The sequence below is a fragment of the Hyla sarda genome, chromosome 11 (genome assembly GCF_029499605.1).
Source record: "Hyla sarda isolate aHylSar1 chromosome 11, aHylSar1.hap1, whole genome shotgun sequence".
In the NCBI taxonomy this organism is placed as follows: domain Eukaryota; kingdom Metazoa; phylum Chordata; class Amphibia; order Anura; family Hylidae; genus Hyla; species Hyla sarda.
Window position 1 is genome coordinate 94,401,845 of NC_079199.1, and position 27,687 is coordinate 94,429,531.

General features: G+C 43.7%; 1 protein-coding gene across 4 annotated transcripts in view; it reads left to right on the plus strand.

The window, feature by feature from the left end:
* The window catches only part of FUT8 (fucosyltransferase 8), a 201,212-nt gene that overhangs the window by 24,007 nt on the left and 149,518 nt on the right, over positions 1–27,687 (plus strand). The window contains exon 1 of one of the 4 annotated variants that reach the window (XM_056545655.1): positions 4,356–4,375. The exons of the other annotated variants lie outside the window; for them this stretch is intronic. The gene's annotated coding sequence lies outside the window, so the exon portion shown is untranslated. Of the gene's footprint in view, positions 1–4,355; positions 4,376–27,687 lie in introns of those variants that run through there. 4 annotated transcript variants of the gene reach the window in all.

Genomic DNA, 27,687 nt, shown 5'->3' on the forward strand with positions numbered 1-27,687 from the left:
GCGGGTGCGGGAGGTCTCAGCAGCGGGCCCCCTGCGATCAGACATCTTATCCCCTATCCTTGGCATAGGAGATAAAATGTTTTTGCCCGTAATACCCCTTTAATGAATAAGGAATTGGTGCAAGTCAATGAGGAACTGGGTCGAGTCATGTCCTGCCTAGCACAAGGGCCGTATTTAAAGGATTAGCCATCTTTAGGGGATAAAACCATGTTTTTGACGGAGAGGTTAAAAACCCACCCGCTCCTGCTCCTTTTATTGGGTCCTGCGGGATCCCAATCCCAATGCAGAGCTATTCTCTGGACTGTCTTCTACCAGACGTCTCCATGGAATTGTTAGGGGACATTCACATAATGGAATTTCTGTGCGGAATCCAGAAGAAAAATCTACAACAGAATTTTAAAATCTAAAAGAATGAGCATGTTTCTTTTAGCGGAATCCGCAAGGACATGCACTGCCCCCCCCCCCCCCCCCCCCCGTGCTTATTCCTAACCCGCTCGTGTATTTTCCACTATAGGACTGTAACTTCCATTAAGCCGGGCCTCGAACCTTAGGAAAGTTCAGTCATTACTTCACCGCCAATTGATTTTAAGAGCTTAATGGCCGTGCTCATGTCAGAGCCAGGAATATAGCCTCTCTCTGTTATTACAGGCCATCGCCTCGGCTGTATACATCTTGTATATTGCCATCTTCACATTGGTACTATGCAATTAGAATTAGAATAGGGAACATTGTCTCTCCAGTCTACTGGGCCCAGGCATCGATGTTCATCTCGGAGTTATTAAGCACCATGGTAAATGGCTTCTCTTTCATGGTGGACCTGTCAGCGTGGTAGAATAATTTTAGTTTTTAAGACCAGTGAAGTTAGCGGGCACGACTACCAGATTACCGAGGCACAGGCATATTGCAACGCATTAGAATGTGATGGATTTCGATGACTCTTTTGTTTGCTCAGCTTTTCCGAGAAAGGAGGCCCCGCTCTACTAGAGACTAACAGGCAGATCCTAGAACTACTGCGGGTAGTTTGCATGGGTCATATTGCAGATGGGTATTATTTCCATAGTTGTGGAATGAGCCAAGTGCAATATTTTCTTTTATACTTCATTAGGATATGATGCAAATAACCGTTCCCAGGTGGACATCTGTTATCACAATGGTCTCCTTCAGCAGCAGCATTGCAGCAAATTTCAAGGTCCCCCTGTTCAGCGTTCCAGGCTGTATAACCAGAATCCATGTGCCATTTATACCGTGCCGTGTTCAGTCTGTGCAAAAAACGGCAAAAGTGCTTATGAGAGAATACAGACTGCCTTTAAAAAGTGAAGAACGGAGGATTTATCACTCAAATTGACGTGATTGGGTTTTCCCAATTGCCTACAGTGTTGGCACATCGCATGGCTTGGCTTCTCCTCCACTATGCCATACTCTTACTGGACTCTCTTGACACGACCACAGATGAAGTTAAACAATACGTTATGTGGGGACGTGCTGGAAATTGTAGTTCTGCTACAGCCAAAGAGCTACAGGTTGGATAACACTGATGTAGAGCGAGCTCTGATATAACAAGGAACACACTGGAGACTGTACTGAGCCGATGGTTTGCTTAGTACTGTAGTACTTGGTGCTATAAAACAAACACTTTGCGGGGAGTAATAGGCAAAACTGCATCACTAAAAAAATACACATATAAAGGCTACTTTTATTCTTAAAGCCTAGTCTATTTGTAAATTTTTTTTTTTAAGGCTGATCTGTAGTAGATTGTTTATTACAAAAATTTTGTTAAAGGGGTACTCTGTCCCTAGACATCTTATCCCCTATCCAAAGGATAGGGCATAAGATGTCTGATCGCGTGGGTCCTGTCGCAAGGGACCCCTGCGATCTCGCCTGCTGCATGCCAGACATCCAGTGCATGGAATGAACTGCGCTCCATGTTTGATGACTGGCAATGCAGGGCGGAGGCTCGTGCCGTCAAGGTCACGCCCCCTTAATGCAAGTCTATGGGAGCGGTCGTAACATCCTTCCAGTCAGTCTCAGCCACATCAGCAAATCATCTAACTTGGAGACCCGTTGTCCCAAATAATTCAGCTGGGCGGTGAAGTCAGTAACCACCTTCTGTAGCTCATCGTGGAACAATTGTTTGATATTTCGGAACATAGTAGCTGGGGACATATGAGCCAGGCCCGCACAGTCTTCTTCATCAGACGCCATGTCTAAGCGCTGAGGGGAGGTGGCCACAGCCATATTGGGCCTTGGGGAGGCTCTAAAAATAGACTGTGATAAACTCTGGGAAATACGCTTATTCCTCTTCCAGGTGGATCGGGACATATCCAGGTATTGATAGGGTAAGACCCACAGCAAAAGGAGCCTATAAGGTGCTGAAGGAAGCTAGTAAAATAGAGACTTGCGCGGAGCTCAAATGACCAGCGTCCTACCTCGTGAGCCGCGCGCGTGTGCCCCCACACCCAACGCTCTACATGAACGTGGGGTGCAGCAGGAAGATCACAGGGGTCCCCAGCGGAGAGACCCCCGCGATCAGACCTCTTATCCCCTATCCTTGATGTCTAGGGGCGGGGTACCCCTTAAAGGACATCTGCAGCCTAAATACACTTATCCCCTACAAGATAGGGGATAAGTGTTTGATCGCAGGGGGGGGGGGGGGGGGGGTTCAGAACACTGAGACCCCCTGCGATCTTCTGCATGGGGCCCCGTCTCTACGCATCGGACTGTTCACATGTTGTTTACTTTTATGGTCTTTCTTGTACTAGCTGTAAAAAATAAGCGTACAGTATTTTTTTGTGCTGTTTTGTGGTCATAAAAAATCCTCAAAAAGTACCATAAACCTTTAAACCTTGAAGATTTAAGGCTCATTTTGTTTGTAAAACAATTAGCAAAACAGAATATACTAGACAAGATATATATAAAACTGGGCACTCCAAAAATCTGACGTGTACAACATTTTTGTATGTTTTCTCATAAAGGGGCATGGGGGGAAGGGGTGTTCACTAATTGTGCCAAATGTTGGTGTACATTTTTGGCCTATAAATAAGCCACTTTAAATAAATAAAAGTAGACTAGATAGTCTAAAGATGCAATAGATTTTCAAATCTGGTGCATTTTTCACTACCTACTCTCTTGTGTGTGAACAGAGCCTAATAAAACTAAACTAGGAACTACTAGCCGCCAATGCTGGTTTTACTCAGTACCAGCTTGTACGGGCCATTCCGTAAGCACCATCATATTAACATGAGTGATTTGGAGTAGCAGTAGATGAGGATAGCTCCCGGTTTGCTCTGTAGACTCCATACCGGACTATTTCTTGCCCCATTTGAGATGATCTGGACTTCAGAACTGTACGGTGCTGTACTAATGAATTGTGTAGAAATGCAGTCGGTTACTGGTGGAGGTGGTCACCTCTGCTGCCAGCCATCTCCTGCATGTTAAAAATGTCACCAAGAAACAGTGAGCAGTGGGGACTGGGGAAGGAGAGTATCCATTATTTCTTATTTTTTATCCACTTACTTGTACAGTGGATACAATGTTGCCATTTTGTTCTCTGGTTATCATCTATTATTACCAAAAGGGAGCGTGGACATTGTTTGCCAGCACCGGTATGACCCTATGTCACATGCTGATTCCCGACACTTCTGGCCTCTTTGCAGTGCAGTTTGTACTTCCACGTATAGGTTATAACACACCCCGGGTGCAGAGTCTTTGACGTCATCCATCCATCTTGGAGATTACATTAGCCTAGTCCATAGTGAATATTAGATACCATCGTCTTAATACTAATATTTTACTGAGAGTCTTTACGGAAGTGAACGGCTGAAGATCACCCACTGCTGGTTCCAGATCCCTGAAGGGTGAACTACTGTCCTAGCACTAGTCTTTAGAAATCCCCACCAGCCAGTTGATGGTATTCCTTCTGTCAGATCACATTCCTTGCCTCCTGATGTGATTTTTCCGTGTATTGTGCGCAGTTTCCAGCTGTCATGTGGTTGCTCTCCCTCTGAGCATTAACTCATCGACATCGCTGCTCAAGGCTTTGGGACCTTGTATCCCTCTGCCGCCCCCTGCTGCTCCAGTGTTTCCACCAAACCTACTCTCAGCCCTCCAAAATTGTAGTATTATGGATGGGCACTGAAGGGTGAAGAGGGGGAGGGTTAGACGGACCCTGCGGCCTGAGGGATTATCTCCAAATTCATGTATAAAAGAAACGTTAGTATGCAGACAGCTTCCCCTGTGCAACTCGCAGGATTTAGGACACGGCGCAACTCTGATTCTGCACAGGTTAAAGACTTTTTCACATTCTTTTTTTTTTTTTCTTTTTTGGGCCCCCCATCGAGAACCAGGTCCCTGAGTGCAGTTGCACCCTCCACATGAGGTATAGTTATGTTTTCTTAGTACGGGGACCTACTAGCTAAGTCTTGGTACTAGTGAATGGTATCTTGAGATAGTGTTAGTATAGGGCCCTGCCACGCAAAAAATTTCCGCCCTACCTATTCACAGTGTTGCATTTAATAGAGGAATTTGGGGTTACGGACAGCATTTTTGAAGGCATTCCGTGTTATTTATCTCTAATCCGGTAAACTACCAAAGAGCTAGAGATCCCTTGTGAAAAAATGTCTGAAAAAGCTATTATAGTCCAACACGAATATAGTACATTGTACCATGTCACATACGTATCTAAAGCAAGAAGTACATTAGTCCGAGGGGTCAATTTACAGCCATTCCGCAACAGATGCGACCAGATTGATTCCTAGACAAGTGTTGTACAATAAAATAAAGTCTACGCATGGTGTAGTGCATAAATAACTGGTATTTCGAGAGAAAGCACGAGGATGCCAATTGTATAGCCTCAAAAGATACCCACGAAGACCCTAGGTGTTCAGACTGCAGTGCTCCAGCTGTTGCAAATCTACAACTCCCAGCATGCCCTGACAGCCAACGGCTGTCAGGGCATGCTGAGAGTTGTAGTTTTGTAACAGCTGGAAAACTGCAGGTTGGACGCCAGACAATCTTAAAGGGATGTCCCGGCGTGTTTCCTCCCATAAAAGTGGTCCTGTCAAGGCTATTGTTTATCTGTCAGTACCATGTTTTCGCACAAACGGCGAGCCCCTTATCCTTTTGATGTTCTATTTATCAATTATCCACTACAATTTTTATTTTTTTTGTCCCATTGCTCCCTGATGACCCTATTTTTAATTGGCAGGATGGGAAACTCGTCAGGACATCTGTTTATGATTGTTTTGTGAAGATGAGTTGTTCTTATCTGTCTGGAAACAGTGCTCTCTGCTGACATCTCTGCTTGTCTCAGGAACTGCACAGAGCAGAATAGGATTGCTATGGGGATTTGCTTCTACTCTGGACAGCTCCTGAGACACGTGTCATCAGAAAGCACTTAGACAGAAAAGAACAACTCAAGTTCAGTAGCTCATAAGTACTGAAAGGATTAAGATTTCTTAATAGAAGTAATTTATAAATCTGTTTAACTTTCTGGAGCCAGTTGAGATATATATATATATATATATATATATATATATATATATATATATATATATATATAAAATCTCAACTGGCTCCAGAAAGTTAAACAGATTTATAAATTACTTCTATTAAGAAATCTTAATCCTTTCAGTACTTATGAGCTACTGAACTTGAGTTGTTCTTTTCTGTCTAAGTGCTTTCTGATGACACGTGTCTCAGGAGCTGTCCAGAGTAGAAGCAAATCCCCATAGCAATCCTATTCTGCTCTGTGCAGTTCCTGAGACAAGCAGAGATGTCAGCAGAGAGCACTGTTTCCAGACAGATAAGAACAACTCCTCTTCATTAGCTGATAATTATTGGAAGGATTTAGATTTTTTAATAGAAGTCCTTTACAAATCTGTTTAACTTTCTGGAGCCAGTTGGTCTAAAAAAAGAGAGGTTTTTCCTGGAATACCCTTTTAAAGTCGATGGGAGCTGCACTGCAGTAACCTGGTGCTGCTACTACAAACAATGTACAAAGCATACATTGTATATTTTGGCACCTCTGCTGTGTCGATCACCTGATTGGCAGATGTGCCAGATGCTGGCATCACTTCCGAACAACTGTTGCCTGGTTGGCACTCTGTGGTTGCAAAGTATAGTGGCAGGTAATGCATGGCACTGCGGGCCTTGTTGCTGGGCTTTGTGTGCCCAGGGACTTGGTTAGGGAGACCTGCTTGACAAGAAGAGTAGGGGGGCAAAAAAACTGCTGCAGCGAGATGACCAAATAAGTTTTGACTTGAACTGCTTTTGCTCTGAATTCGCAAGAAATTCAGATTCATACAAGTGTGGATTTTTAAATCCGATACAGGAGCAAGGACTCCTCTCAGACGAGAGTCCCTGCACTTGTGCAGGACTTGGGCTTTAACGTAAGATTCTTGGCCCAGCAAATGTATGAAGCCACCCAAAGGTAAGCAGTGATGCTACATGCATCGCTGCTTGGTACATTTGCTGTGTTTCAGATGGTTTGCTCATCTCTACAGCCAAGGTTACCACAGACAAACCAAAAGCCCAAACGCTGGGAGCAGAGCCACCAGCCTGATCCTGTGTTGCAGTAAGAAAAATAATGTCTTAACATTAAGAACTGGGAATGTGATAAATATGGTAACCACCAAGCTGTTAACTCCAGTGGGGTGTAAAAGTTCACGTTCTGCTCACATGTCTGCCCCTTATCTCTGCTGTGCCATTCCTTTGTGGGGCAGTCACTGCCAGACGCCCACACCTTGCGAACAGGTTACCTCCTACACCTCCCAGGTCATAGCTTCCCTGGAAGTGAACCCTCAATGCTCGATTAATCTCAAACACACGGACTTGTAGTTAAAAATTGAATTTGTTGACCATTTTATTTTGCTTCATTTGTAGACGTCTTGGCCATTGTATGGCGCTGAAGCAGTTCTAATCTCCGATCATTGTTGAATTTCTAGTTAATCTCCCACTAGAATGTTTATTTACTGGAAGTGTAATGCTTTTCAATTGTTGGACCTTTCTTCTTTCACATCTAATCTTCACACTGCCAGGCTCTGTAAAAAAAAAAAAAGAAAAAGAGAAGAAAAGTAGATGTAGACAAGTTCTGATGTCAGTGCAGCCGTATAGATATTCTAGGAAGAACCGTTTTTAGATGGGCCTACCTGTTCCCGTTGATCGGCGCTGTTTGTCCGATAATCACCCAAAGTAATAGTTGAAGAAAGGCTGTTGCTGCATCGAGAAGATCCAGTGTACAAAAATAGATATGACCTCACTGGACCTACCGAAGGGATCTGTTAAGCAGTGGCATTCCTCAACGAGTATGGTATCTATTTAACAAATACCATTTTATAGGATCCCTTTGGATGGAGTAGCATAGTCTTTTCTTCTATGCCATCTTTTGAATGGACAAATGGATCCTCAGTTGGCCTCAGACTGACGTTGGATACCTAGGGACACATTTAACTAAGAGCATTCCCAATGTGATGCACAAACGCAGTGTGAACCCAACCTATACTTTGTGTATACTGCCAAATCTTGCCTCCGATGAGAGTACCTAATATCACTGATGCGGTCCAACCTTAGTACCAAGGGCCAAAAACAGGTACAGAGTTTAAGGACGTGGGACAGGTGCCAGGGGTTCCTGCCTGGTACCAAATTCTGTTTTTCACCTGGTAGCCGGTTCTTTTTCCAAAACTAAAGTACTGAGGTGTGTTCAGTTTTTGTATTGGCACTTTTTCCTGTTTTAGGGCTCGTTCTCATGGGCAGATTTTGTTGCGAAATCCCAGCGTGTTTCCCTCTGTGAGTTTGAATGGGGGCGGGCTCTATGAGCCCGCCCCCATTCAAACTCGCAGTGGGAAACACGCTGCGAGTTCACAATAAAATCTACCTGTGTGAACGAGCCTTTATGGTACTTTCACACATGCTTACTTACCTATTGAAGTCATAGAGTAGGAAAGTATGCAGCAAAATAAGCCTGTGTAAACGTGCCCTTATACTGGTTGCTTCTTTGATGTGTTGACTACACGGCTGCTGAGGGTCAGACCTGTAGCTTTTATAAGCAGTCTAAACTAGTAGACGTGGAGGAAGCAGGTGGCGCTCTAGGATGTAGCATAATGAGCCAACATCTTGTCATGATCAGATTAGGAATTTATGAATTTGCTTTCCCGTGAAGAGCAAGAAGCAAGCCCCTGACTGGAGGTCAGAATAATCTCCTCTAATCAAATCGATTCTCACTGGCTTGTCATTTCCAATAAAGCGGCGCAGAAGACGTCCATTACAAAAGCAGGCCTCCTCCCGCTACAGGCATGTGGTTAAAGTCTCTTACTTAGAGTATCCATCCAGAAGAAGAAAGCCCCCGTGCACCCACCCTGCCTTAGATATATTGATGCTTAGAAAGTAGCGGCTGTCTCTCCGGGATAGGTTTCTGTAGGCTTCTTTCATCGCCTTTGAATAGGGAACTGTTGATCACAATGAAAGGCAAAAGTACATGGAGGAGAGAGATTATAAGCATTTGGCTAAAGAAATCTTAACAATCCATAAAATTTTTTAAACATGAACGTAAGGCTTCGTAGACTTTGGTGAGATAGACTAGTCCTTTGCAATTCACGAGACAACCCGCTTCCACCACTTCATGTTGACCCTTGGTTAGTCAGGTGGCACGCTACTGAAAGAATGCTCTATCGGGCCAGGTATTTCTGAGGCATAAGCATTCCTATGGGTTGTAAGCTCAATAAATAAAGATCAGAAACGCTGCCCGAGGCAAGGTTTTCTGTGCAGAGGCTTATGTCGTCCTCCCTCCCGCTGTCCTTATCAGTCAGGCTCTACAAACAACGCCCAGGCTTTCCTTACATGCTTGGAGTACGTTTGTATGTATGCTTTGTGATGGCTTCTTAACCGGGCCAGCAGCCAAAGACTTCAGAGATCTCCTCCCAGTCTTCATTGCTGATAACACGTCAAGGGATAACTAGCCTGACACACATCATATTTACCCAGTGGGCCATGTTTATTTCAAAGCGTAAAAAGAGCATGTTTTATTGACCTACATATAATGAACAATGGTACCACTGTAAGCATAAATAATAACACCACATATGATTTGGCAAAAACTAAAACTGCCTGTATATAATTCTTTCATATTGTTGGATCCTGACAGTTTTGGTGGTATCTGCACATAGTCCAAAAAGTGAGTCACGTTGGATTTCACCATACCGCATCCTTTTTTATGTCGCAACCCTTGCAAGCCCTGTGTAAAAGCATGCATGTTTAACCTAGTTTTAAAGGTTAAGGAAATCATTGAACATATTTTTCTTATAGCACGGCATATACTCTTATAAAACAGATTCATAATTGTTTGACGTTCCACTATTTGACCTCTACAGCTTGCAGGTACTAGAATACATTGCAAGCTGCTCAATGCTATTCTGATTTCATTCCATCTGATGGCTCAGTCTGCGGCCCATTCTCTCTTCTCCCCCGAATGCAAAGATGAATCTCAGATGAAATCCAATAAAGTCAAATCAGATTAGTCTTGAAGCAGTAAACATAATACAGCATATTGGCTATGCAGCTCTTTAGGGCCTGGCAAATAGTCAGCGATCAGGACACGGAAGTGAAGTTTAAACAAGGCTTCTCCTGTTTATTTCAAAGCAAAGTAAAAAATACAACATTTACACTTGGCAAAAAATAAATCCTGGTTGCCCAGCAGAGACTATTCAGAATACAGTACTTACCTGTCTATAAAGGTGGCTTACTACCAGTCTCCCAACATGACAGTTAGCAAATGTGTTACTCACACATGTTATTACATCCCAGTGAAGAGTGGTCTTTAGCACCTGTACTGATCTGGGCTAGCCTGAAAACTGCCCAGGAAGGTCAAGAAAGGCCCCTCTACAATATCTGTCTTATATCTAATAAAACTCCATGCCAAATAACTAGAATTGTGATGTCTTTATAAAGCTAAAACTTAAAGGAGTACTCCAGGATATGAAATCTTATCCTCTATCCTAAGGATAGGGGATAAGTTTCAGATCGCGGGGCGTCCGACCGCAGGGCCCCTTGCTCTTTGCTGATCTAGCGCGTTTCGACCACCACATGACACGGCGGCCGACACGCCCCCTCAATACATTTCTATGTATCAAATGCAGTGCTCCGGCTCTCCCATAGAGATGTATTGAGGGGGCGTGTCAGCTGCCGCATCATGCGGTGGTCGGACACACCCTCTTGCCGCTGACTGCCAGGGCCCCGTAGGGGAGATCGCAAAGGGGCCCCAACGGTCGGACCCCCTGCAATCTGAAACTTATCCCCTATCCTTTTAAATGAAATTTTAACTCTTTGTATTTTTTTTATATCACTTAGTTGTCCCTGGTTGAGACATGCACTTTCTGAAAACTGGTATCCACATACGACGGGTACCTTGGTAAAATATATTCATCCCTGATGACTTTTCCTTTTACTGTTTAACACTGATGATACAGTAGTGAAATCGATCTTCTGTCCCCCCCTACTCACACTATAAGACAGTCATATGAGATTCATCTTTTCCTTGTGCTGTCTGCTTTTATAAGCCGAAGGTAGGGATAACCCTATTACTGGGCTGCATCTTATAGGACATACTAGAGTTTGCATGCAGAAGAGACATGCAGTGAGTCAGGGAAGTTGTGTAACTCTGTAGCTATTCACTGTATGGACTCATCTACTATATTACTGCTCTACTTGCTCCTTTTTGGTAGGGAAGAAATGTTATCTGCAACACTCTATACAAATATGCTGAGAAATGAGGAAGGCGGCCACCCAGGAGGGACTGCCTTTTTGTCTGCACACTTGAGCATGTACTTTATTGGTTGTCAGACTTTGGATCTAATGACCCAGAGCCCAAGATGTATGGATGCAACTGAGCAGGGGGTGACACACATCACATTTGCTAGAATACTAATGGTTGTCGGGGTATAAAGAGCCCGACATGGTGTGTTAGCATTATATGGACCTAAAATAACACTGCTTCTGTAAAGACACATAAGAGGGGATATACATTAAAGGGGTACTCCACTGGAAAACATTTCTTTAAAAAAATTGGTGCTAGAAATGTTAACAGATTTGTAAATTACTTCTATTTAAAAATCTTCACCCTTTCAGTACTTATCAGCTGTTGTATGTTCCAGAGGAAGTTCTTTTCTTTTTCAATGTCCTTTCTATCTGACCACAGGGCTCTCTGCTGACACCTCTGTCCATTTTAGGAACTGTCCAGAGTAGGAGCAAAGCCCCATAGCAAACCTAGCCTGCTCTGGACAGTTCCTAAAATGGACAGAGGTGTCAACAGAGAGCACTGTGGTCAGACAGAAAGGACATTTAAAAAGAAAAGAACTTCCTATGGAGCATACAGTAGCTTATAAGTACTGAAAGGATTAAGATTTTTTTAATAGAAGTAATTTACAAATCTGTTTAACTTTCTGGAGCCATTTGATATATATAAAAAAGTTTTTTCCTGGAATACCCCTTTAACATAAAACGTTCTCGTGTTACCTGCTACTTCTGATCCGAGTGATCTCCTGATTTTCTCTCTGTTCAATCTTCTGCCTCTGGTCCTGTAACATTCTGCGCTGTATAGGTCTGTCCCGGATTACCAAACTTTTAGGATAACCAAATGCCAGATTAAAGCAAATTCACTGTTGTTTAATAAAAAAAATAATAGGCTATACAAAGTATTTAATTACTAATAATTTTATTCCAGGTACCTAAATCACAAAAAAATGTATATACACTGATCCCTCAACTTACAATGGCCTCAACATACAATAGTTTCAACATACAATGTTTTTTTCCTGGACCATTGTAACTTGAAACCAGACTCGACATACAATGCTACGGACAGTCCAGATCTGTGAGACATTTCACAACTGGAGGAACTGACCAATCAGAATGGGCATTTTACTGGTAAAACCCCTGTATTACTGAAGTGCATGCACTGACCGGCTGTCTGGTAGCGCCCCCTACAGTACAGGGAGGTACTAGAAGTTCTGGACTACTCTTCACCTGTGCCAGGGTTAGCTGCTCCTTTGGACACCAAGTAAGGGCGGCTCCATTTGGGACACTGGGTGTACTGTATAGGACCCTGAAGAAGCTCCTGTCCTCTATATAAACCATTGTTTCCCAACCAGGGTGCCTCCAGCTGTTGCAAAACTACAACTCCCAGCATGCCTGGACAGCCGTAGGCTGTCCGGGCATGCTGGGAGTTGTAGTTTTGCAACAGCTGGAGGCACCCTGGTTGGGAAACACTGACATAGACAGTGATTACAGCTCCCAGCAGATCTTTCTTACTTTAATATGTAAGGACTCACTTTATCTGTATTAGTTATCTACTTATTTTTCTTTAAAGGGGTACTCCGGTGAAAACCTTTTTTCTTTTAAATCAACTGGTGGCAGAAAGTTAAACATATTTGTAAATTAAAACTTAAAATTAGGTGCAGCTCACAACAGAAGGACCGAGGTAATCAAAGCTAAAGCCGGACCCCACCAGCAACACAAATAAATTACAAATAGAATATATAGCTTATACCTCTAGGACCTCACCAATGGTGCATAATGATATGGGTAAAAATGAAATATGGCAGCGTTAGTCAAAAATTATTTTTATATTTTATATTTTTGATATCCCACTAGGGCCCAGTGGGATTATCACTAGATAGTGCCAGTTTAATGTTTCACTTTGTCATTGTTTTATTTATTTATATTTTATTATGCTAAATTGAAATTAAAATTAAAAAATTATTTTTGACTAACGCTGCCATATTTCATTTTTACCCATATCATTATGCACCATTGGTGAGGTCCTAGAGGTATAAGCTATATATTTGTAAATTACTTCTATTAAAAAATCTTAATCCTTCCAGTACTTATTAGCTGCTTAATGCTACAGAGGAGATTCCTTTCTTTTTGGAACACTAATGACATCACGAGCACAGTGCTCTCTGCTGACATCTCTGTCCATTGCAGATGGCAATGCTGACATCTCTGTCCACTGCATAGCAGATGTATGCTAAGGGCAGCATGGTGGCTCAGTGGTTAGCACTGCTGCCTTGCAGTGCTGGGGACTTGGGTTCAAATCCCACTAAGGACAACAATAAATAAAGCGTTATTATTATTATAATAACATCAGCAGAGAGAACTGTGCTCGTGATGTCATCAGAGAGCATTCCAAAAAGAAAAGACTTTCCTCTGTAGGATTCAGCAGCTAATAAGTACAGGAAGGATTAAGATTTTTTAATAGAAGTAATTTACAAATATGTTTAACTTTCTGCCACCAGTTGATTTAAAAGAAAAAAGGTTTTCACCGGAGTACCCCTTTTAATCCTTGCTTTTTCCTATTTTTGGATGACATTTTGGTGGCTTCAGAACCAATTACCAGGTTTCCATAGAGTTATGGTCTCAACATACAATGGTTTCAACATACAATGGTCTTCCTGAAACCAATTAATATTGTAACTTGAGGGACCACGGTATTTGATATCTCCATGAGCACCATTACCGCCCCTTAGTGTCCAGTCTACTGTGTCCTCTCTAAGTTTCTTATCCGTCGCCTCCAGCATGTAGTGCGGGCACATTGCATCCTCTGGTGCACACGGAATTGTCTTCCTGATGCTACATGGAACGTGTTTACTTACAGAAGTGTCCAATTCTTTATGTGTAAACCAGTTTGTCTACCATTAACCTGTTCCTAGATAGCACTAGACACGCTCACTCCTGGTTAGTAAGTGAACCCTGTGCAGCATGAAATGATGTAGTGTCTTTCCTTAGTATTACACATCAGTTATTTCTGTCATTAGCTTAATGTATTTATGGAACCAAGTTACATATGCATTTAACCATTAAAGGATTTTTTTCTTTATCCTTTGAGCCCATGATTCCAGGTTATAATACTGTGTAATTCACTTCTGTTGACTCAGTGCGCAACTTTGTTACTTTTTCACGTACGAGACCCACGAGAAGTGTAATTCTTTTTATTTTGCAATGAATCTTTTCCGGCATTCCATGTGGCCAGAGACAATATGTAATAAGTCACATGATCTTTTGGGGGGCATGGCTGTGCTGCAATGGGTGGGTACGTAGCATTACTTCACTAAATCTCTCCAACCCTGCTATCTGTACACACACTGCAGCATAGCCGCACCCACTGGAGACCATGTGACTTATGACATAAAAGTGATCTCCTGACCTACGATGGCCCCGACATACGCTCATTTCAACACACGATGGCCTCTCAGAGGCCATCGCATGTTGAAGGCAGCATCAACATACGATGCTTTTGTATGTCGGGGCCATCGCATAAACGGCTATCCGGCAGCGCAGACTGCTTCAGCTACCACCGGATAGCCGTTTAATGTGCCCCGTGTGCTCCGGTGAGTGTCATTCACCTGTCACCGCCGCTCCGGACCATCCTCTTCAGGCTCCGCTGCATGGCTGTCGCTCTCCTTCGTCGTCATCACTTTGCCGGGTACGCCGTCCCATCATCCAATAGGAGCGGCGTGCACAGCGACGTAATGACCGCGATGGAGAACGACGATCCTGGCCAGCGGTGACGGTCTAGAGCGGCGAGGACACCCCGGGGACGTGATGACAGCGACGATCCAGGGCAGTGGTGACGGTCCAGAGCGGCGGGGACACGTGAGTATAACTTTCTATATTACTATTGCACGGATCCCTCAACATATGATGCATTCAAGTAACGATGGTTCATTTGGAACGAATTACCATCGTATGTTGAGGGATCACTGTATTATCTCTGGCTGCATAGAATGCTGGGAAAGGTCAGAGACAACAGTGAAATAAAGACTTGCTCTACAGCACCTCCGGGTGTGCGTAAAAACGGAACAAAGCGTACAAGAACAATAATCATGGAATACCCCTTTAATTATGTTTGTCCGAATATGGTGCATTTGCATAGAAATATGGATGGATATGCCATAACAGGCATTTGCATAAGACAGCTCTGAGCACATTTGTTAGGTCCCTGGCTGATTCAATGGTGTTGTCAGCTTGGGCAATCATGGGAACATTCATGAGTACAAGGAAGGCACCCACCCTGTACATTACACAATCACGTTTGATCAGGTTTCTCAATGGGTTAAATAGGTTTTCCCATCTTTTAAAGTTATAGTCTATCCACAGGATAGGAGATACGTAGATCATCACAGGGGGATCAAACTGCTTAGGTGTCCATAATGTCAAACCATGAACCTTAGGACCCCCAAACAGTATCTAAGGACCCCAAACAGTATGCTCGTCTGTTTCCCATAGAGAATGAATAGAGTGGTGGTGCATGCATGACAGGATGACAGGCGCTTGTAGGTTAAAAAGATGGGAGAACCCCTTTAAGTGTCAGAATCAGAGTATTCTTCACCCTCAGTAGTCCTGACAGACCTGCTGCTGTGTCCTACAATTTCCTCCAACCACTGATCACCCAGTCCATATCTCTGTAGTTTCCTACAGGGGCCCATAGACCTTCAGTAGCTGTTGGCGGAATGTTTGTTCCGCACACAACTATCCTACCCCATTCACTCCATACACGTAAACGTTCGGCTTGGTTGAGCATTCACATGTTCTCAGTGGGTAGAAGGGAAAACAAAAGGGTTGGGTAGTTGAAATCTATTGTCCTTTCTCTGTTAAGAGTCTCGATGTCAAATTTGGTTTGATCGTCAAACTTTTCACTATGTTTATGGGGGCCTTAAAGGGGTACTCTGCCCCTAAACATTTGAACCCCTATCCAAAGGATAGGGGATAAGATGTCTGATAGCAGAGGTCCCGCCGCTGGGGACCCCCCATGATCTTGGCTGTTGTACCCCAGACATTCGGTGCACCGAGCGAACTTTGCTCTGTGCCTGATGACTGGCGATGCGGGGCAGAGGCTTGTGACATCACGGTCACGCCCCGCTCGTGACGTCACGGCCATGCCCCCTCAATGCAAGTGTATGGGAGGGGGCGTGACGGCCGTCACGCCCCCTCCCATAGACTTGCATTGAGGGGGCGCGGTCATGACGTCACGAGCCTCCGGCACTGCACCCGATGCTCTAAACGAATGATGGGTGCAGCAGGGAGATCGCGGGGGTCCCCAGCGGTGGGAACCCCCTGCCATCAGACATCTTATCCCCATCCTTTGGCTAGGGGATAAGATGTCTAGTGGCGGAGTACCCCTTTCTCAAGATGTGCTGTTATGTCTTGGTATGAGAATAGTTTTAAAGTCATTGTTCATATTTCAACATTGAGACATTTAAGATCTCATTGGCTTGACACCTCCATCGATCCGTCGAATAAAGTGGTCCCCGATACTCTACCACAGCTGCTCAGGTCTCCTATCTCTCTGAACCAGTTGATCTATTGAAATGAATGTGAATGCACTTGTAGAGACTTTCTCTTGGATTTCCAGCAAGAACTCTCTGGTATGCCTCAATGTCAGGCCAAAGGATGTATAAAAGGGAGCTTTTACTTCAACCACTTGTAGGCTGTAGAGCAATGGAAAATGTCTGGCTGGTCTGCAAGTCACCCTGCAAGAATGTTCCTGAACATCTTGTCATAGTTTTGCAGATGCAAGGAAATTTTGTACCTGTAGGCGAGGAGAAGACTTTCCTGAGAGATGACAGAGACTGTCCCTTACTGTCCCAGCTATCCCTAAGTAAGGGACTATGTATCTCTATGAGCTGCTGGGTCGTAGCTGATCCAGATGAACTATGCAGTGGGTGTCTCGTAGCCCTGTAACTTGGGCTAATATGTTGACCCTATTAGCAATTTAAAGAAAAAGTTAAAATAACTAGCTGATGGGTGGGGATGGACTGCTAGGACCCCCACTGATCATTAGAACAGAGTTCCTTTGTCCAGTGAAAGAACTGGTAGTCCAGCATTTGCGCCATCGATTCTTCGATTCAACAGTTTACTCCCATTCTTATAAATGGCGTGAGTCTCAGTTGTAGGACCCCCATAGGTCAGGTGTTGTTCCCTAACTTGTCGATGGGGGTGATGTGTAATCCCAGGATAACCACTTTTTATAGAATAAATCGATGCGGGCTAAAACAGTGCGGGCAGTTTGATGGGATCTATAAGTGAAGCGGCTGTAGCACTGTTCCATTGCAGTTGGTCCTGCGGAGGCCTCAGTCTATCCTATAAATCTATGCATTTATGCAGAATAGCTCTGATGCTCGTGTCTTCTTGTATGTTTATACAAGTAGCAAGGTCAGAGTTAAGTATGCCAAATATCCTGCACACCGCTAATATTTACACTGAGAGCAATAATCCCGCAGCAAATATAGAGGAGATGAAAGCTGGAAATTACAATCATTTATATGCAATTGTATAAACAATTTTGCTGCCCCGGGCAGGCGTGACTTTGAATTTTTGATGCCTTTATGCCATATATTACTGCTCTGATGACCCATTTAGGCTTCTTAATGGCCCGACTGGGATTTGAACATTTAGTTCCCTGAAAAATATTCACTGCAAGTCCCCTGTATGGATATTTCAAGGAGGCTTAGCAGGGATGTGGAATTCCTATCGCCTGACGCACGGGAAATGGGGTTCTGGGTGCCAAGAAGGTGAATTTTGCAGGGCCAGACCTGAAAGCCCCTGACAAGCACAGCGGCGCTCAGAGGGGTGTATGGAGCGGGCTCCGGACTCGTGCCCGCTCTATACTCTGCAGCCCACGGCTGTTTTCAGTAGCTAGGGGCTGCCACTAATAGCCAGCATGCAGCAATCACCACGGCTGGCTATTAACCCTTTAGATCACAGCTGTCAAAGCTGACAGCAGTGTCTAAAGGGATATGTGAATGCTCCCTGGTGGGCACCCCCCCCTAGCAGCACGATCGGGGCAGGGGGGGGGGGGGGGTTGTCGATCCACTGTGAAGGGAGCCTGGTGTCCGTCACTCTGTCATTGATAGAGCCTGGCAGGACCAGGCTTTATCAATGGATCGCAGAGCACACAGATCAATGGAGTTCAATAGAACTCTATTGATCTGTATGAGGAATCTAATGATTCCTCTTAAAAGTCTCCTAAGAGAAAAAATAGAAACACATTAACCCCTTCCATATTAAAAGTTCAAATCACCCCCTTTTCCTATATAAAAACATAATAAAAATAAACATATTTGGTATCGCTGTGTTCATAATTGTATGAACTATTTTTAAAAATATATACATTATGTATCCTGTATGGTAAATGACGTTAATGTAACACAGACTTGAAATATTTATAATATCCCAAAAGAAAGTTAAAAGCGATTAAAAAGTCAGATCAATACCAAAATGGTAAAAAAAAATCTGCGTCAAATCTGCACAGAATACTGTACGTGTGAATAGACCGTTAAGTTTACTTTGCTTATCGATAATCTCTGATCTTTTAGAAACAGGAAATAACAATAGCATTATCTTTGAGGGGAGAATATATTTTTGCAGGAAATGGAAGAAAAATCGTTGGGACAGGCTATTTTATGTGGTCTAAAAGGAAAAAATACCAGACTACGGTGATTTATGTGTTACCCTTAAGGGTGTATACCCCTTTTGAAAGTCTGTTTCTTAACAGACTCAGTAGTAGCCACTCACCTTGTGTGCAATGCAATGCACTTATCATTCCAATTTAGCAGAGCTTGTGGATGAGGGGTGCTTCTCAGACTGTAGGACACAGGAGGCAAAACACTGATATTCTGTAGTGGAACCACCCGGAAGCAGATGCAAAACGGACGTATGAAGCAGGCTCTGAACTCCCAAGGAAATTTAGAAGTTGTTCTTAGTAAAAAAAAGAAACTCTAGTTAAATATTTATTGAACTTTGGGGTTTATTCCCCCTTCATCAGATTGACATGCCAATCTGATGAAGAGAGAATAAACTCCAAAATATGTTATTGGGGCATAGTAGGGCTAGTGGAACACTAGAGAGTGTAAGAATGTGCCCTAATTTATCACAGAGCCTGTTTGATAAATTTGGCACGTCTTTAGACTGTCAAGATCAACTATTAGTTGGCTTACTTTATGCCAAAATTGTGACTTAATGTTTGGTGCTGAAAGACATGCCCTGTTACCATTTGACAGGTACGCTTTTAAAGGGTTTACCTCCAAGATAAATAGGTCTAAACTAGTGCATTATATATGTTTTTTGCCCTGTTGCCCTTGGTTATGATTGTCTATGAGTATCCGCTGAGATGGTCACACATGCTCAGTACAACTGCGTATTGCTCGTTCGTCTCTATTGTGTATGCAACCAAGGGGGATTGTGGGATTGTTGCCTGGCAACAGCAGGATCACAGTTCAGAGAGTAAAGCAGGAAGATCTATAGGGTAGAAGAATAGTACCGGGATGTAGGTTATTTTAACTAAAACAAGAGAAAACAAAATCATATTGTTCTCCTGTATGTATGTGGCACACATCTGATTTTGCCATTTTGGCCTCCAACATTGCTTTGTGAGAAAATCCCTTTAAGCCATACCCTCCTTTTTATAGCGCGGTACTGAAGGGTCCAAAATACATTTTAAATGGGTACTCCGCTGCTCACCATTTGGAACAAACTGTTCTGAATGCTGGAGCCAGAGCTCGTGTCATCATAGCCCCGCCCCTCATGGTGTCATGCCCCGCCCCCTCAATGCAAGTCTATGGGAGAGGGCGTCACAGCCGTCACGCCCCCTCCCATAGACTTGCATTGAGGGAGCAGGGCTATGACATCACGAGCTCCCTAAGCAACGGAGTACCCCTTTAAATGTAGTATTTTGCTCAGAAATTTGGTTCCTTGTGCAACTAAAATGATGTGAGTCACTTCTTTGGGCCTTTCTGTCACTTTCCTTCGACAGGAGGGTTATATTTAAACTTTTTGACCAATCACGTTACCCGAGACTTGCCCAAGACTCACGTGATCAGACAGATCGCTGGAATTCCCTTGTGCCCGGGGCCCTTTAGACTTGCACGGGAGTTTCAGGAATCCATCTGATCAGGTTAGTCTTGGGGTGATAAGATTGCCCGTGAAGTTTATATGTATCCCGCTGCTGTAGCAAAGTAATAGTAACGCTTTAAAGGGGTACTCTGCTGCTAGACATTTTATCCCCAATCTCCCACAGCACCCAGCATTCTAAACAAACAGGTTCCGGTGGCGGCAGTTGTGACGTCACTGCCACGCCACTCTCGTAACGCCACGTCCCCTCCATTCATGTCTATGGAAGGGGGCCTAGGCTAGGTCTTCTCCCATTATATCCTATGTATATTCAGTAGTTGCTCTACTTGGAGCCGACCACCCTTCTAGAAGACCACGTTCCCTGCCCGATACTGACTTCTCTATATAAAAAAAATATTTTTGTCTAGTGAACGAGTAAATGATTCCCACCAGCGCTCAATGCATGTTCAGTTATAGAAGGGAGCAGAGCATGCCCAAGACTAGCTGCTTCCAATAAGAAGTCTTCAGTACTAGTCAGGAGATGGGTTGTGACGGCTCTTAGTCCATCAATAAGTCATGTCTACCGTGTAATGGAGATCATTGTGATTCTGCATAGCTCCCTGCTCCGCGCACTCTTGAAATTGGAGCCATTTTTAGAGTTTGTTCCACTTCTCATGTTTACTCATTACGAGAGGCTTTGTTGGTGCTGTTCGCGCCGGGCACTTGCATCCTTTCCATTACATGTGCAGACACACGATAATCCCAGGGGTTTACCCCCCACAAGCCGCTCGTTCTGCATTAATTGAGGGAATGTGATTCATTTGCAGTCACAGTGACCTTGTCAGTCACAATATGTCCTCCCTTCATGCGGTTCTTGTCTCCTAACATGTTACAGGGGGCTACCAACACTTCTGAGCTTAAAGGAACACTCCCCAGATTGTAATGTGCGGTTATCCACACTCGTATATGAAAATATTTCTAGAGGCTCTAGGAAATGGAGATAAAGTGATCATGGTTCGTTACCTCGATTTTTCTGGTCAGTAATCAAATTGTAGAAAAAACACTACAGTCCAAGACAACTACAGTCCAAGCCAGAAATGTTCATAAGGCAAAGTTTTTAATGTTTTTCTGGATCTGGGCTTTTGGCAAATTTCCTTATGGACTGGGAATGGGACGCTGGCCTAATGCCATGTTCAGAGCGTCATTAGCTCCTAGTTAAAGGGGTACTCCACTGCCCCAGCGTCCGCAACATTTTGTTCTGAACACTGGATGCGGGCTGCAGAGGTCGTGATGTCATGGCCTCGCCCCCTCATCACGTTACGCCCCCTTAATGCAAGTCTATGGGAGGGGACGTGGTGGCTGCCATGCCCCCTCCCATAGACTTACATTGAGGGGGCGTGTGCACATAAAAAAATTTGGTGCGCGTTTCAAGCCTCTGGGCTCTTAGGTAAAGGCGTACTCCACTGACCCAGCGCCCAGAACATTTCGTGCGGACTGCGGTGGTCATGACATCACATCCACACCCCTTGTGACGTGACATCACATCCCCTCAATGCAAGTCTATGCAATGCATCCTCAATGTAAGAAAATGTTCTGAACACTGGGGGAGTGGAGTACCCCTTGGTACTCCACTAGAAAACATTTATTTTTTATTTTTTTTTAAATCAACTGGTGACAGATTTGTAAATTACTTCTATTACAAAATATCAATCCTTCCAGTACTTATCGGCTGCTTTATGTTCCACAGGAAGTTTTTTTTTTCTTTTTGAATTTCCTTTCTGTCTGACCACAGTGCTCTCTGCTGACACCTCTGTCCATGCCAGGAACTGTCCAGAGCAGGAAAGGTTTGCTATGGGGATTTGCTCCTACTCTGGACATTCCCTAAAATGGACAGAGGTGTCAGCAGAGAGCACTGTGGTCAGACAGAAAGGAAATTCAAAAAGAATAGGACTTCCTCTGTAGTATACAGCAGCTGATAAGTACTGGAAGGATTAAGATTTTTAAACAGAAGTAATTTACAAATTTGTTTAACTTTCTGGCACTAGTTGATTTAAAATAAAAATCAGTTTTCCAGTGGAGTACCCCTTTTAAAGCTATGGACCTAGTACATTATGGATATTCTTACAGAGATGAACAGGATACAGAACCCCCCCCCCCCGGTCACCACACATTCACATGGTGTATAACATGGTCACTTACATCATGACATAGAAAATAAAATCCTTCTGTAAGATACATAACTAGTGATGGAGCATGTTGGGTAATGGCCAAAGACCTTTCTGTCATATAATCATAGGTCAGAAAGTCGTGTGCTCATGATTATTATTAGAAAAGAATACATGACTGTAAGTAGTCTAAGGTAAGTATATCATTATCTATGTGTCCTATAAAAACTAACCTGCTATTTAGTGATACCTATGAAACTGCATGTTCTATAAATAAAACATTTTATTAAATTGTTCTTGAAACTATTGTGACACTTGACCCTACACCTGAAAGGTTATACTTAAAGGGGTACTCCGCTGCTCAGCGTTTGGAACAAACTGTTCCGAATGCTGGAGCCGGCGCTGATAGCTCGTGACGTCATAGCCCCACCCCCTCAATGCAAGTCTAAGGGAGGGGGCGTGATGGCTGTGAACTCTGCTACGAGACTAATTACGAGCAGCCACAGCCGTCACCCCCCCCCCCTCCATAGATCTCCCATAGACGTTAAAGGGGTACTCTGGAATTTTTTTTTTTTTTTTTTTTTTATCAACTGGTGCCAGAAAGTTAAACAGATTTGTAAATTACTTCTATTAAAAAATCTTAATCCTTCCAGTACTTATCAGCTGCTGTATACTTCAGAGGAAATTCTTTTCATTTGGGATTTCTTTTCTGTCACGACCACAGTGCTCTCTGCTGACACCTCTGTCCATGTCAGGAATTGTCCAGAGCAGCATAGGTTTGCTACGGGGATTTTCTCCTGCTCTGGACCTTTCCTGACATGGACAGAGGTGTCAGCAGAGAGCACCGAGTTCCAAAGAGAAGAGAATTTCCTCTGTAGTATACAGCCGCTAATAAGTACTGGAAGGATTAAGATTTTTTAAATAGAAGTAATTTACAAATCTGTTTAACTTTCTGGCATCAGTTGATTTAAAAGAAAGAAAAAAAAAAAGTTTTCCACCGGAGTACCCCTTAAATAGAGGGGGCGTAATGTTCACGGCCTGCGTTTTGAACATAAATTAGGGGTGGGGGGGTCTTGGGGCGCATTACCCCTTTGACATAAAATGACTGATGACCTTTGTGTAACTAACCTATTAAATGCATAACCTGTGTCCTATTTGATTTTGTAGGAATTTAGGAAAGTTTAAATGGGTACTCATGACTCATGACTCATGACTGGGAGCTCGTGACGTCATAGCCCTGCCCCTCATGATGTCACGCCCCCTCCCATAAACTTGCATTGAGGGGGTGGGGCTATGACGTCTTGAGCTCCCGGCTACAGCGTACGGAACATTCGACATTGCATATGATTAAAGGGGTACTCCGCTGTAGCTGGGAGCTTGTCACGTCATAGCCCCACCCCCTCATGACGTCATGCCCTGCCCCCTCAATGCATTGCATTGAGGGGGCAGGGCATGACGTCATGAGGGGGTGGGGCTATGACGTGACAAGCTCCCGGCTACAGCGTTCGAAACATTCGGCATTGCGTATGATTAAAGGGGTACTCCGAACGCTGTAGCCGGGAGCTTGTGACATCATAGCCCTACCCTCTCATGACGTCATGCCTTGCCCCCTCAATGCAAGTCTATGGGAGGGGGCGTGAACGCCCCCTCCCATAGACTTGCATTGAGGGGGCAGGGCATGACGTCATGAGGGGGTGGGGCTATGACGTCACAAGCTCCCGGCTACAGCGCTCGGAACAGTTTGTTCCAAACACTGAGCAGCAGAGTACCCCTTTAAACTTTCCTAAATTCCTACGAAATCAAATAGGCAACAGGTTATGCATTTAATAGGTTAGTTACACACTATTCGTAATATTTAATACGGTAAATACAGGAATAGCGTTCGGCACAGCACTGCTTATTGTGGCTTTTGGCAAGTTCATGTACACCTGTGTTGGAGGTAGCAACTGCAGTGAATCCGACCTGGGGTGCTCAATTTATTTGAAAACAGTCCATATGAATGCAGCAATAAAAGAAGGTAAATGGCACTCACCAGTGTCGTGGTATAACAAACTTGTTTATTCCATAAAGTGCAGCATAATGACAGACAAGGCAAGGGAGGACTTGGACGCCGTCCACGTAGCGGTGATAGCTATTTCGTGTGCGAGGCACACTTCCTCAGACCACTCCTCAGAGTGGTCTGAGGAAGTGTGCCTCGCACACGAAATAGCTATCACCGCTACGTGGACGGCGTCCAAGTCCTCCCTTGCCTTGTCTGTCATTATGCTGCACTTTATGGAATAAACAAGTTTGTTATACCACGACACTGGTGAGTGCCATTTACCTTCTTTTATTGCTGCATTAGTAATATTTAATATATTCTCTTAGAAGCTGTAGCCGGTGCGTTTCTACTGACATCTTCACCCTGAGAACTTCATCTTCTTATTGGTAGTTATTTATTTGTTTCCTCATGATTGTATATACATCTATTTTTTCTCTATTATCTTATTATGTAGACAAGTAATGTGAAGACAACAGCTTCATTTTCTTTTTTTTTTTCTCTGCACAGTTTAACATGATATAAAAGCAAAACAGAATAAATGAGCTGACAACACAATAGAGGTAGAAAGAATAGGACAACATGTAATTACAGCAAATTATCCTCCGCGGCAGCCGCGCACCTGAGAACCACATTGGAAAAGTTCATCACAATCCATAACCACGTTCTAACGTTAACACAGATGTATTATCCTGCTGTCACTCGTGTCCAAGTTAGAACCGTTCGCAAGCTTAGAGCAGTAGTCTAGAATGTGATCCTTTTTATCCTCTTGTGACCCCTTTTAAAGGGTACCCCACTGGAAAACAATGTATTTTTAAATCAACTGGTGCCAGAAAGTTAAACAGATTTGTAAATCACTTCTATTAAAAAAATCTTAATCCTTCCGGTACTTATCAGCTGCTGTACCCTCCACAGGAAGTTCTTTTCTGTTTGAGTTTCTTTTCTGTCTGACCACAGTGCTCTCTGCTGACACCTCTGTCCATGTCAGGAACTGTCCAGAGCAGGAGAGGTTTTCAATGGGGATTTGCTCCTGCTCTGGACAGTTCCTGACATGGACAGAGGTGTCGGCAGAGAGCACTGTCGTCAGGCAGAAAGGAAATTCAAAAAGAAAAGAACTTCCTGTGGATCGTAACAGCAGCTGATAAGTACTGGAAGGATTAAGATTGTTAAATAGAAGTCATTTGCAAATCTGTTGAACTTTCTGGCACCAGTTGATAAAAATAAAATAAAAAATTCTTTCCACCGGAGTACCCCTTTAAAGAGGCAAATGCCAGATTTGCAAAATTGGGCTTAGTCCTTAAAGGGGTATTCCACTGGAAAACATTTTTTTTTAAATCGACTGGTGCCAGAAAGTTAAACAGATTTGTAAATTATTTCTGTTTAAAAATCTTTATCCGTCCAGTACTTATCAGCTGCTGTACGCTCCACAGGAAGTTCTTTTCTGTTTGAGTTTCTTTTCTGTCTGACCACAGTGCTCTCTGCTGACACCTCTGTCCATGTCAGGAACTGTCCAGAGCAGGAGAGGTGTGCTATGGGGATTTGCTCCTGCTCTGGCCAGTTCATGACATGGACAGAGGTGTCAGCAGAGAGCACTGTGGTCAGACTGGACAGAACAACACTACTTCTGTATTATACAGCAGCTGATAAGTACTGGAAGGATTAAGATTTTTAAAGTAATTTACAAATCTGTTTTAACTTTTTGGCACCAGTTTGGTGGAAAACAGTTTGTTTTTTAAATCGAGTACCCCCTTTTAAGTGATAATACCTTAAAAGCGATTCTGAGTTAGTTTTTTCGTGACATATTGTGCTTTATATTAGTCTTAAATTTTTGTTAATACATGCAGCATTTTTTGTGGAAAAATTTTGGGCATTTTTTACATAATTTTTTTTTTAAGCTGTTCACCGTATGGTAAAAATCATGTTATCTTTATTCTGTGGGTCGCTACGATCATGGCGATATAGCATTTAAATAGCTTTTTATTTTCTTTTTTTCAACAAAATCCTTTTTTCTTCCTTCTTGTCTTGCCATGTTTTGACAGCCATAACTTTTTCATCCAACGCCATTGTGTGAGAGCTTGTTTTTTGCAGCGGGATAAGCTGTACTGTTTATTGGTACCATTTTTGCAAAACATGCCACATGTTTGGACCAAAATTAGTGATCTAACACTTGCAGATAGGGGATAGGTTTTGTTATACTTGACTACTCCTTTAATGTTAAGTTTGCTATATTTAAAGGGGTACTCCGCTGCTCAGCATTTGGAACAAACTGTTCAAAATGCTGAAGCCGGCGCTGGGAGCTTGTGATGTCATTGCCCCACCCCCTTACGACATCACACCCTGCCCCCTCAATGCAAGTCTATGAGAGGGGGTGTGACGGCTGTCATGCCCCCTCTTATAGACTTGCATTGAGGCCGTGACATCATGAGGGAGCGGGACTATTATGTCACAAGCTCCCGACGCCAGCTCCAGCATTCTGAACAGTTTGTTCCAAATGCTGCGCAGCGGAGTACCCCTTTAATCACTATAGTTAACTCCTTATTGGACTAAAGGCCATCTTGTCACACCCCCATTGATCAACCGTTATGACCAGTAGGTGCCTGTTATTCGGATCAGTGGCCATCTATGGAATGTCATCCATTGACCATGCATGAAGCTCCATCAGAGCAGAAACTCCTTTTACGTATAGGGGACCAGTATGGACCGGTTTTGTCGTCCTGCAAGAAGCCCTAAAGGGAACCTGTCATATCAGTGATGCTGTGCAAAATGTAGCCATCACTTTAAAGAGCAGAAAGAGTTAAACCGGTTAATGTTTAGTATTGTGGAAAAAGATTCAGTATAACTTGTAAAGGATCCATTGAAATATTTGCTCATTCTGGACTTAGGAGTCCAGTGGGCGGTCCCAAATTGTGATTGACAATCCAGTGGGCGGTCCCAATTTGTGATTGACAATCCAGTGGACGCTACAAATCTGTGTTTGACAGTCCAGTTGGTGGTCCCAATCTGTGATTGTGGATAGTTGGCTTGAGAAGAAGCTGGCTCAGCGGCGCTGATCGACCACACAGGTGAATGGATAAAAAAGGATTTATTGACCAGAATACAACACGTTTGCATGCGCAGCGAAACGCGTTGCATTCTGGTCAGTAAATCCTTTTTTTTTTTTTTTTTTTTTAAATCCATTCACCTGTCTGGTCGATCAGCGCCGCTGAGCCGGGTTCTTCTGAAGCCAACTATCCATTGCCGTATACTTTCCGCAGGGCAGACGACCTATCCTATATACCATTACCATTGTTGTGTATGTGGCTACACAACCGCCCAAAGTGAGCAGCTAATTTATACACTAATCGCACTCTCAGGGTTAAACAATACTACTCTATGGAGCGCTTACTTCCCAATCTGTGATTGACAGTCCAGTGGGTGGTCCCAATCTGTGATTGACAGTCCAGTGGGTGGTCCCAATCTGTGATTGACAGTCCAGTGGGTGGTCCCAATCTGTGATTGACAGTCCAGTGGGCGGTCCCAATCTGTGATTGACAGTCCAGTGGGCGGTCCCAATCTGTGATTGACAGTCCAGTGGGCGGTCCCAATCTGTGATTGACAGTCCAGTGGGTG